At 35.8% G+C, this 12,082-nt stretch overlaps 1 pseudogene; it reads right to left on the reverse strand.

The window, feature by feature from the left end:
• LOC114621300 overlaps positions 1-12,082 on the reverse strand; it is a 66,484-nt pseudogene that overhangs the window by 1,638 nt on the left and 52,764 nt on the right.

The following is a 12,082-nucleotide window of genomic DNA, read 5'->3' on the forward strand; positions in this document are numbered from 1 at the left end:
TCTCTCTCTCTCTCTCTCTCTCTCTCTCTCTCTCTCTCTCTCTCTCTTTTGGTTTTTCAAGACAGGGTTTCTCTGTGTAGCCCTGGCTGTCCTGGAACTCACTCTGTAGACCAGGCTGGCCTCGAATTCAGAAATCCGCCTGCCTCTGCCTCCCAGGTTCTGACTCTCTTGAATCAATGTTTTAACTTCTGGGGTCCTCATCTAAAGAAATGATTTAAGACCCGGGAATTCTAAGACATGGCTATAGTCTAAATATTCTAGAGGTTGAATCAGGAGACATGGGAACAAAACCAGAGTGACTTAAAAATAGATTATCTCTCTCTCAATAAAGTAAAATAAAATTATAAATAAATAATCCTTTCTATATTTTAATCTTGTCATCAAATACTTTTGCTCAGTCCCCATCATTCCTCTCTTTCTAATATAGCACTGACAGATTAGTTTACGTTGCTTAATTTACCTCCATCTAAATATATATGTTAGTTATATCTATTCACTTCCCTTGCCTTAGGTAGATGCAAGTTCATAAACTCCTCCCTTTACCAATTAATAACTCAACCCACCTCAACCTCCTACATGTAGGACTGTGAAAGGGCAGCATGGTTTCTGGTCAAGCACCTGCTAGAAATCGCAGGAAACTACGAAGGTTGGAAACCCTGCAGGTTTCCCTGCGAGGGATGGCATGCATTTCATCATGCTCCCAGACTCCAATCTCCTGACACAGGCTCCTGACAGGAGGCTGAAGACCTCCATAGAGTGGGGTCCTCCAGGCATATAGGACACTGCACACGAGCCCCTCCACAGGTAAAGGGGCGTGACTACAGGCCACAAAGCCTCAAGACAGATCTCCATATTAATGAGGTACCTAAAGGCCAAAGGACATAGTTAAACATTCCTTCCTAGACTCTCCTCCTTGCAAAAGGTATTTAACCTCAGGCCTGCCCTGAAAATACCAGGGTAAAGTTTTCATCCACTTTCCACGTGACAGTTAATATCTTAAGACCATGGACTCTTTCTCTTCTTTGGGACTCGCCATGGGGAACCTTGGAGAAAGTTTTCAACTACCAAGCTGCCACCTAATCTCCTGCAGAAGTCCTCTCTGTGTTTCCAGCCACGGAGGCCACCAACTCAAGTAAGCAAGCTTAGCCAGCTGTGACCCAGCCAAGCGAATCCCTGAGGCTAAGACTTTCATCCCTATTGGACATAGCTAGAGCTTCTCCCCTTCCCCCTTCCTCTGCAGGCCTATCTAGCCTGTGTACTCCCACTTCAGTCTCAACCCTTCTGCAGCCTCTCAGCAGCACCTGAGAGCCCAGGGGCCTGAGAACCAACCAGTTCCCAGCTGCCTTTCGATCCGGGGACCCCCAACCCAAGAGCTCTGGCCCCTGCAGGACCTCAGATTGTGTTCCTTCACTCCAAGTGGAGTCCTGTGGCTTCACATTTTCAGATGTCTGCCTGGTGCCAGCATGGAGTGAACAGTCAAATTCCTGTGCCTCTGCCTCTCTGAGCCATGGACCCTTGGGGAGGCAGATGAAGGATCCACAATTTAATCCAACAACGGACCCATACGCATACTATAACCCAACACCTACTTGTTCTCTAGGTCTAGAAACGTGTAAGAAGTTATATAGTTGTGGGTTCCCTTCCAAATGGGTCCAACAAGGATCTCTGGCTGGGCTTAGGACAGGGTGCGATCAGCGGCTGCCTTGCTTCCGCGGGCAGCCAGCCGGAGAGTACCTCAGCAGCGGCAGAGAGGGGAGAAGTGTTGCAGCTCTTTGAAGTGTGCAGGCTGTCTAGTGAAGAGGGGAGGGACCACGACAAAAGCTCTCAGACACCGGGAAGAATCTCACACACCTTTACTTTTGAGCTTAGCCAATATATACAGTTTTGAGGTGGCAGCAGGTAACTCCTATTGGCTTGGTCTGAGAGCTTGAGAATGCCTCATCTGCATGAAGGTGCTACTCCTACGCGATCACTGATCATGGACCCCTCTGTGGGAGGGACTGTGGAGAGCTTGAAGCTGAGAGAGCCAGATGGCTGGGAAGGTCCAAAGCACCTCCCGTCCCAGCGGCCCAGAGGCCAGGGTGCCGGGGCTTCTAGGACTCTTCTACCAGGCTTTCCGGCCTTCACAGCTCACTGCCCCGCATATAGTAATGTGGTTTGGAAAATGTAGATATCTTAGGCACCCAGAAAGCATATATATATATATATATATATATATAACTGCAGACAGACATATACACATTCAAACATAGAATGGTCGTTAGAGCAAAACTCCAGCAAACAAGCTTCAAGCATTTCACACGCATACACACAGAGACATATATATTATATATCATATATACACACACACATATATATATATGTGTGTGTGTGTGTGTATACATATATATATGTTCTAAATGTGTATGTGTGAGTGTGTGTGTGTGTACATAGTTAATGGATGGAAGGTAGAACATGCTAAGTCCCACTCACACAATCCTTACACATGCATAAACATAGTTGATGCATGGAAGGAACAGTGTTCTAGTTACTATACCTTATTTTTATTCTATGGCTTATATTTCCCAGCAAAATCTTTTAAACAGTATAAAGTTAAAAAGTGATTGCATTTTAGTTTTTTACTAGTGAATGATTATGAAAAAAAAAAGACCAATGTGTTCTCCAATAGCCTTACAATAATATTAGGTAGCACGGGTAAAGAAAACAAGTTATTCTCCAAACCCACCCTACATCTGTAACTCTTAAGCAATTTGTTATAGATAAACAGAGTTTGAGAAAGCAAGGGAGTTTTCTCAGCCAGTTTCTCTTATTGGCAAACAGCAAATTGCAGTTACAAAGAGAGGAATAATTATTTTATTATTTATCTTTAAAAGTAATCTTTTAGGAATCTTAAAAGCATCACAAAACTAAACTTTTATATGAAAATCAGGCATATCTATCTTAAATCCTCAGAACACATATATACTCATCAGCAATTCCCAATCAATCGTATCTGGAAAGTGAGGACAAATATGGGTATAAGAAATCAATCAGCAGTACTCCAGCCTAATTGAGACACACATCAGACAGTGCTGTCATTGTTCATGCTCCCTGACCAAAAAAGGTCCCTAGCTTAACTATTAAGAGCGTGCCTTTCTGAACTTAAATTGTTCCCTAAGATTTTCTAAACCAGTGCCAGCAGCAAAACAATCTTAACCTAGCATCACTAACAAGTTTACTTTTCCAAATATTTTCAAAGGGAGATGGTCAGTGCTGATAAGATACTCCTCTAAGTTATTACCTAGGGTGGAGACTGATTCATAAATCTGCTCCAACCACAATATCTGGAAGAGATCAAGCACTATTATTGTCAGTGCCAGTGAAAGACTAGAAGATCCTTTAAATTTTTCATATAATTTTTAGATTAGGAGGGATTTTAAGGACAGCAAGCACAGCAGAATTCCATACAGCATGAGTCCTCAGGACACTTGGTCCTTGGGATAGTGCAACATGGAGGTTCATCCAAGTGGCTGCAATAAGCTATGGACCCCATTTCATGAGTTCTAAAGCCCTTTGTTGTTTTTCCTACATGGCCCTTGGCAGTTAACTCTATTCACATTGCATATAAATACTCTTCTGTTCTAGTCCTTATATCACTTATTACAATTTTCAAGTTTCTATTACGTATGTAGGCAGATATTTTATTTGACATCAAGAATTAAGTGATAATTAAAATTAAGAATAAAAATTATTTTCTGATTTGTCAGTGAGCATAGATCCAAAATGAAGAAGGTCTTACAGTTGATCCCTTCTGAAAGACCCACTAGCAGAGGATATGGCATCTTGTTGTAGCCTCTGGTGCCTCCAGACTTCATTCATCTCATGGAGTAGGGGATGCATGACTCACGTATCTGTATTGATTGTTTTCCAGAAACCACATTAATACTGTGTGCCTCATTTATTCTCATTACACTTTCCCTCATTTTTCTTTCTTATTCAAATAAAGGCATAGATGAAGAGCACACCCTATGACCTCTTCTCAAATTTCATTAATCATGTCTGTAATTATCTTGTTTTCAAATATAGTTGAGATACAAAGATGGAAAGCTCCACATACTTTTTTAGGTGACACAAAATGAGAGAAAATGTCAGGGACACCATACATACAATGTAAGATGGTTCTGCACTTTCTAATTTGGTTTCTCTGGTTCTCCACACTTCTCTCCCTACTACCTCTTAGATAGCTCTAGGGTATCAATAATGGCTCAATCTCTCTAAACTGCAATTTTCCCGTATGTATTATAAAAATAATAGTTCTAACCTTGGGGCTTTTTGAGAAGACCAAAGTACATTAACATGAATAAATTTAAGACAGTGGACTTAACTTGTGTGTAGTTTGTTATTACTTCAGGCAGCTGTTCAGTTGGAGTCTAAAGTGCCTGAAGTGTACAGTGAGGTAAGGAGTAGCCTGTCTAGTCCTCAGACCCATATACTTGATGGTATCTTCGCTTTTATGCTTATGTTCTTGAACTTATTGTAGTCTTAAATAAAATAAAAGTAAATTTTTCATAAAAGGGCTTAAATGGTATGATTAGAGAACCAAGAGAAGTCTGCCTAAGGGAAATCATGTCATCATGGTTCATGTGCTTTGCTGTTTTGCTCTATACTGCAAAGAGTTTTCAAAAATGAGCCCTCTTCTGCACTTATGCTCTTCATCTGCAAACAGATCGCACTTCTGTGTCTTTGTGTGATATCTCTATCTATCGACCACTGCCATAAAAACTCTCAACTAAATGCAAATATGGGGGCTGTATGTTTTTGGCAGCAGCACACTTTTGACTCTAAGAGAAGAAAAGAAGGAATTAGAGTCCAACTTATGATACACAGTGAAACATGCTAAAATCAAACTACTAATTATTTTAATTAAATTTAAAAGACAAAGAAGTATAAACAGTTAATTTTTGGCTATCGAATCTAGACATAACTGCATAGTGTGGAACTAGAAAGACAGCCACATGAGGGGAAGAAGACCTGGTACAGGGGCAGTTAGAATGGGGTACTGCTATATTTGTTATCTGGAGACTGATCAAACCTTCTTTTTGGAGAAATAAATAGACCATCATGAGGGAAGATTAAAAATAGAAAGGAAGGGAGGGGAGGAGGGAGAGATGGTTGGATGGATGGATGGATTATTGGAGAAAGGGAAGAAGAAAGGGAGAGAGGGAGGGAGGAAAGGAGGGAAGAAGGGATGAATAGAAGGTGGAAAGGGATGAATAAAGGGTCCAAAAGAAGGGAAAAAGACAGGGAACACAGAAAAGGAGAGAAGAAGGAAAGAAGAGAGGAAGGAAAGAAGAGAGGAAAGAAGGAAGGGAGAGGGAGAGATGGAGAGAAAGATGGAAAAAGGAGGAAGAATCATTTAAGGAGTGGAATAGATACAAACAAAATACAGTGCCTCTAGTGATGGACTTCTCCCAGCAAGGCTACATCTACCTATAACCCTACCCCCTGGAACACATACCAACTGTGGACATAGTGTATTTATGAAAACAAAAAATTTTCCATGGAATATATGTAGTATATCTAATGATCTAAACTTTCAGGTAAAATAAGTTACACATATATTTTTCTAAATATTAAATTCGGTGACTTCATTTCACCACATCTAATGATGTAAAAAGGACAGATACGCACTGCGACACTTTCTCAATAGAAACAAGTAGCCAACCCAGATCTAGTTTTTGATAAATGTCAATAGCTCTTATATAGCTAGATTTAGATAGGTTATGAATATATGTGTAGTTAAAACAGATACCATAAGCTTAGAATACATACTCCAGAAAGGAATATCAGACTTGCATGTAAGTAATTGTTCAACATAATTTTATATATGAGGTTAATCAGGAAAGGACAAAAGTTAACTTGGTTTTAGAACATCTGCTTATAACTGTGTAAATCTGGAAATGTTTTGACCCTGGGACTCCATAAACATAAAAAAGACCAGTGGAGAAACTCAAGTAGTGTATGTTGCACGGTTTAATTGGCTTGTAGTTGGAAGCAAAATAAAACAGAGAGATTTTGTAGCAAGAAATAAGATTAGACAAAATTAGAAAACTCAGCTTGGGGAAACATGATTTTGGTCTTCACATCTAAAAAGTAAGGTAATTTCATTTGGTATGTAATGAACACTCTTTAGGAGATTTTATGCAAATCGTAACATGATTTTGGTGGCTTTAAGAAAATTAATCTGGAACCATTGCACCGTCTGAATTGGAACAGAAGGCAAAAAGTCTATTGAAGTTTAATTCGATAGCCTAGGGAAGAGGCAATGAGGTTGATGGCTGTAATGGAGAGATGGCTGGAGGGCCAGAGAAGAAAAAATAAAAGAGGACAGAGAATATAAGGTGTTAGTAAAAACAAAGGATGAGAAACAGGGAAGAATTCTTGGTAACACATTCTGTGGCTGTTATATAAATAGTCCCACATAAAATAGCATATGTATTTGAAATTACTTGTGATAATCAGAATGCATTTGATATTTTATATCCTTTGTTATAAGATTTTCAGTTTGTTGCAGAAGAAAAGTTGAAAAAAAATGAATATTTTAACCATATAGATATGTAACACTCCTTGAGATGTCTATTAAAATATAGTTAAATCTAATTATCAAGTTTAAGTTCACTAACCTAAGGAGCTTACTCTATTTCTTATATTGTTCCTTACCAATGAATTATATGTTATAATATTGAACTAAAATATTTCCAAGAAGTCTCAAACTGTAATGAACAGTAAAAGAAGAGTAGATATTTGTAAATAGTCTAACTCTGAGCTTTATAGAAGTCAAATTCACTTTAATTTAATGGTGATCTACATATAACATAGTGAGTTATTTTAAAATATTGATATAAAATGCTTACTCTATTGTTAATATAGACAGCATTTTATATTTGTATTATATTTCAAGCTTTCAATTACAAAAAAATCAGATAACTGTAAATAATGTTAACAAATAAAATATAGTTTTAATAAAACTCCCCTTTAGTAAAATAAAACTGTTTTATGTGAAATAGAGTTCTTATTTGATCTACACATAGTTTTAAAAAGGATACCATGAAGCAGTACACAAGGAATTGTTGAAAATTTGATTACTTGTATCAAATGTCTTACACACATGCCTTTACATTTTTTTTGTTTTTCACTTTTTAATTGGCTATTTTACATTTGCAAATAAGTGTAAAATTGTATTTACATTTCAAATATTGTTCCTGTTTCTGGGTTCCTCTCCTCAAACCCCCATCCCAAACTCCTCCCCTTCACCTGTAAGAGGGTGCTCCCCCATCTATCCACTCCTGCCTCACCTTTCTAGCATTCCCCTATTCTGGGGATCAAGCTCCCACAACACCAAGGAATCCTGCCATTGTTGTCAGATAAGGCTATCCTCTGCTACATATGTAAGTGGAATCATTGACTTATCCATGTATTGGAGGGCATTGTGGGTAGGGGGCAGGGTGGTTCCAATTAGTTGATATTGTTGCTCTTCCTATGTGGCTGCATCCCCTTCAGCTCCTTCAGTTCCCCAAACTCTTCCATTGATGTCTCTGGGCTCAGTCCAAAAGTTGGATGTATCTGCATCTATATTAGTCAGGTGCTGGCGGAGCCTCTCAGTGGAAACCTATACCAGGCTCCTGTAGTATATAGTTTTATAAAAGGCAATCTGAAATTCTCCTATCAAAATTATTATTAAATTTTATGTGTATGATCCAGTCACTAGAAATGCTGACACAGGAAGATGAATAAGAATTCAAGAAGTTTGAACTACATCTCATAAATGTCTTTAAAAATAAATGATAATAACAATAAAAATATGATAATAAATGTTTTATTCAAAGTTAGAGGAAAACATTATTTTTATATAGAAATAGAGAATGAGACCAGACTTTCTGAAAAACCTAGTTGTCACTGAGAAACTAGGAGTTTATTTGCATTGCAAAGTGGTTGATTGTGCAGAAGGTCCTTACAAGGTCATGAAAGAGCCAATAAAGTTACCAAAGCTATTCCTGAAGATGTAGCTCAATGAGCTACACTGGGATCTACAGGCTTGTTTTAATGAGAAGAACAAAGCATTGTTGTTCTTGATTGATTTGATTAGTGATGAAACCAAATAACTTGAATGGATGAAAGAGCAAAATTTGGGAACTCTTTTTAAAAACAAAATGAATTACATCAAAATGAATGAAGTCAGTTTCTGAAAAACTATTTTGGAAAGGATTTTTTCCCATCTGTAAAGAAAAACTATAACATTTTCCTAAAAAAGAAATTTATATTGTAATCTACATCTAGATCTAGAATAGGTTGATAAAATGTGTTCCAGTATTTTTCAAAATGTAAATATTAAATCATTCTTTGTAGATATGAAAACTGAGGCAAAGAAAGCTCTTAAAACTCATCTTTTAAAAGGAAGAGCACATTAAACTTCATCATGAGTCATTAAGTCATTCGATATGAAATTATACAATAATCTATAAAGAGTATACATTTATCATTTTAAAAACAATTTACTTAAATATATCATATTCTGCTGTGGTTTGAATGAAAATGGCCCCCATAGGTTCATACTTGAATACTTGCTTCCCAATTGGCAAAACTATATAGGAAGGACTGGGAAGTGTTACCTGCTTAGTGAATATATGTCACTGAGGGCAAAAGCTTTGAGATCTCAAAAGGCACAGACATTTCCAGTGCCATTTCTCTGTCACATTTTTGTGAATCAAGATGTAATCTCTCAGTTTTTCCTTTGTTATTCCATCATGGACTTTAACTCTCTGAAACTGTAAATTAATTTAAAAGTCTTGTTTTGGAACTTGTGTTGAACATTATGTTTTATATCAGCAACAGAAAAATTAAAAGTGTCCTATTAATGTGACAGATCCAGTGATGCTTTTTGGAGGAGTGTGGAACATTTGGGGACTTTTGACGAGGAAATATATTGACTGCTATAAGTAGGCCTCAATGAGAAATCCTAGAAAGAAATTGGGAGTCAGTAGCTCTGAAAACACTGAAGACTACACAAGACCAGTTAAGTGGTTTTATAGGAGAATAATACAAACAAACTAGATAAAACTTTTAGCAGAGTTAGTCTACTTTGTGTTCTTCTAGGAATTTTCTTATGAATAACTTGTAAAGTATAGGAATAATTTCCTTGATAGGGGAAATTTCAAGACAGCCTAGAATTGACTCTGTCATGTGGTTATTAGTACTTACTCTTACACAGGTCTACAATGAAAAAGAGAAAGTAGAGGAGGGAAAATATGAAATATACAGTTTTTTAAAAAATGAAACAACATCAGGAAATTTAGTGTTGGTGTCAAGGCATGCACAGAAAAAAAAAAGATTGAGAAATGGATGATCAGAGTCCAAATAAAGACCCTACCTAGCTAAGCTTTAAACTTGTGAGAAAAAGAGAGCTAAGAATTTTTTGCTCCTGAAAAGAAACAATAATTCAAGTCTTCTACAGATACAACTCAAGGGTTGTAGGGTTCATGCCACACTGAAAGTCTTACTTGGTATTTGAGTCATGAATGATGCCTAGCTTAAGGGATGATAATATCATTCCTGTGGTTAAGAGGAGCCAGGATATGCTCTAAGTCCAGGTCTGGTAGCAAAGTCCTTGAATGTAGACCCCAAGAGGACATTTTATGAGTCAGTGAAAGTGAAGCCTGTATTGCACTGGAGATTCTAAAATATTACAGAGGCCAAAGAAAAGATATGTCAGTCACATAAAGATGTGAACAAGGAGTGGACATCCTCATGACAAAGTATGTTACTGACAGCAAAACTTGAAAAATGAAACCATTTAAACCCGTTGACATCAAATATGAAGCTACAGGATTTTGAATTTGTCCTGATAGGTTACAGTCTTGGTTTCACCTAGTATTTCCTCTCTGTGTTTATAGACTTAAACAGAAACTATCTGTAAAGTGATTAATATACAAAGATAAATACAAAAGTATATCTTTACAATTCTTAGAAAGATATCAACAGTATTTTTACAATGATAAAAAAATATCAGAAATAATATCCAGAATTTCATTACACCACAAACAACCAAAGCAACTTTAGAAAAGGCCAAAATTGGAGAAATAACACTTCCTGAATACAAATACATTATAAAGACACAGTAACCAAACAGTGCTCAGCTGTCATAAAACACAGAAATAGAATAATAGAACAGAAAAAAGTTTGCACAAAAGTAAATATAGCAAATACTCTCATGATTCTTACCAAAGTTCAAAAGTCACTCAATAGAAAGAGATTAATTTGGTCAATATATGATACAGAAATAACTGGATATTCATTTGCAAAATAATGAGTTTATTCATCTAACATACTACATGCAAATAACCAACAAATATTGAAGATGTAAACATAAAACATCAAATTACAGAACTCATAAAAGAGTGCAGACACAAGTTTCCTAAAGGTAGATTTGCTGAGATGTCAGGAATAACAAAAGAAAAGTAAGGGTGAATGACTGGAATGAGATACACACTTCAACATTTTTGCTCCAAAACACACCACTAACAGAGTTAAAATTCAACTCAGAATGGAATGTACATTTGTGCAGCACACACTTAATAACATATTTAGCAAATAAAAAATACTAAAACATTTGGCAAAGTGTTAGACTTTTCCCCCAAAAATAAAGTAAAAGGCTAACAAACATGAGAGTATGTTTAAAATCTTTAGATATTACAGAAATTCACATAAAAATCAAATTTATTTGTCAAGCTGGCTCCATCTAAAACTAATAATTAATTAATTAAAATTATTGGCGAAAATAGGGAAAAATTGAGATTTGTGAGCCTAGTCAATGAATCTTTAAAGTGTTGCAATAAAAACAAGATAAAATTTATAACATAAATTAAAATTATGTGATCTAGTAACCTGATTTACTGATATATATCTATAGTTATCTGAAGATGAGTTTTAATAAGTTATTTACAAGCATTTGTTCAAACACTATTGTCTAAAACCGGAAAGAAGTAGGTACAAATCTTATATCTATCAACTGATAAATCACGATTATTGCATTACATGTTTAAATGAAATATTAATTATCAGAAACTTGGCAACATAGTAAGTTTACTTTATAATATGTATGAACATAATTTAATAAGCCACAAATTAAGAAGACAAAATATTATGAGCTTCCAGTTATGTAAAGAGTCTTTAGTGGTTGTATGCACAGAAATAAAACTGATGGCTATGAGGGCCTGTGATCACTAAAGGAACAATTTTTTATTCAATAAATAATATATGTGCAGGTCACTAAAATCGTTTACTGGGTAAAGAGACATACAATGAAACTTGGCACAATACAATTAAAGAATGAGATAGTTTTCACAAGTTGTCTTCAGATAACCGTACCATATAAATGTACACTCATATGAATGAAATAAGTAATTGAATAAATAAGTGTATTTGAATAAATGTATTTAAATTATAAAATGTTCTCCACATGTAGAACACAGTATACATACAATAAATATTATAAATTTCAATTTTTTAAAACAATGATTTTTCAATAAGCTTTTTTTTTCTTTTTTAACTACAATCAGAAAAAAAGAGCTCTCATCCTAGGAAAGCAAAAGACCATATGGACATATAAATTAAAATATATGTGTAAAATCAAATGACAAATGAAAACTAAAGATACAGAAAACATCTCTGAGAAACTCTGGATGACAAAAAATATATAGCAAACCTACATTAGAATAACAAGTGTACAATTTACATTCCAGGAAATAGAATCAGATATAAACGATGAAAAGAATAGGAATGACAGCACAAATCTCAGATACAGATTTCATGGTCAAAGGGATTTTCACGACTATATTGAAAAAATGGCATGATAGGGAACAGAGCTGGAACTCTGTCATTCAGACCAGTAAAGACCGGGAAGAATGAGAACAGGAAAAGCAAAGTAAACATTTTAATGAAATAATAATTTACTATAATAAGACTATTATATTAAAAGAGAAGAAGGGAACTCATTGTAGGAAATGTGAAAAGAATAAGAGCTTAAAATTGCTATAAACTCTTCTGA

The sequence above is a fragment of the Grammomys surdaster genome, unplaced genomic scaffold (genome assembly GCF_004785775.1).
Source record: "Grammomys surdaster isolate TR1022 unplaced genomic scaffold, NIH_TR_1.0 174, whole genome shotgun sequence".
Lineage (NCBI taxonomy): Eukaryota > Metazoa > Chordata > Mammalia > Rodentia > Muridae > Grammomys > Grammomys surdaster.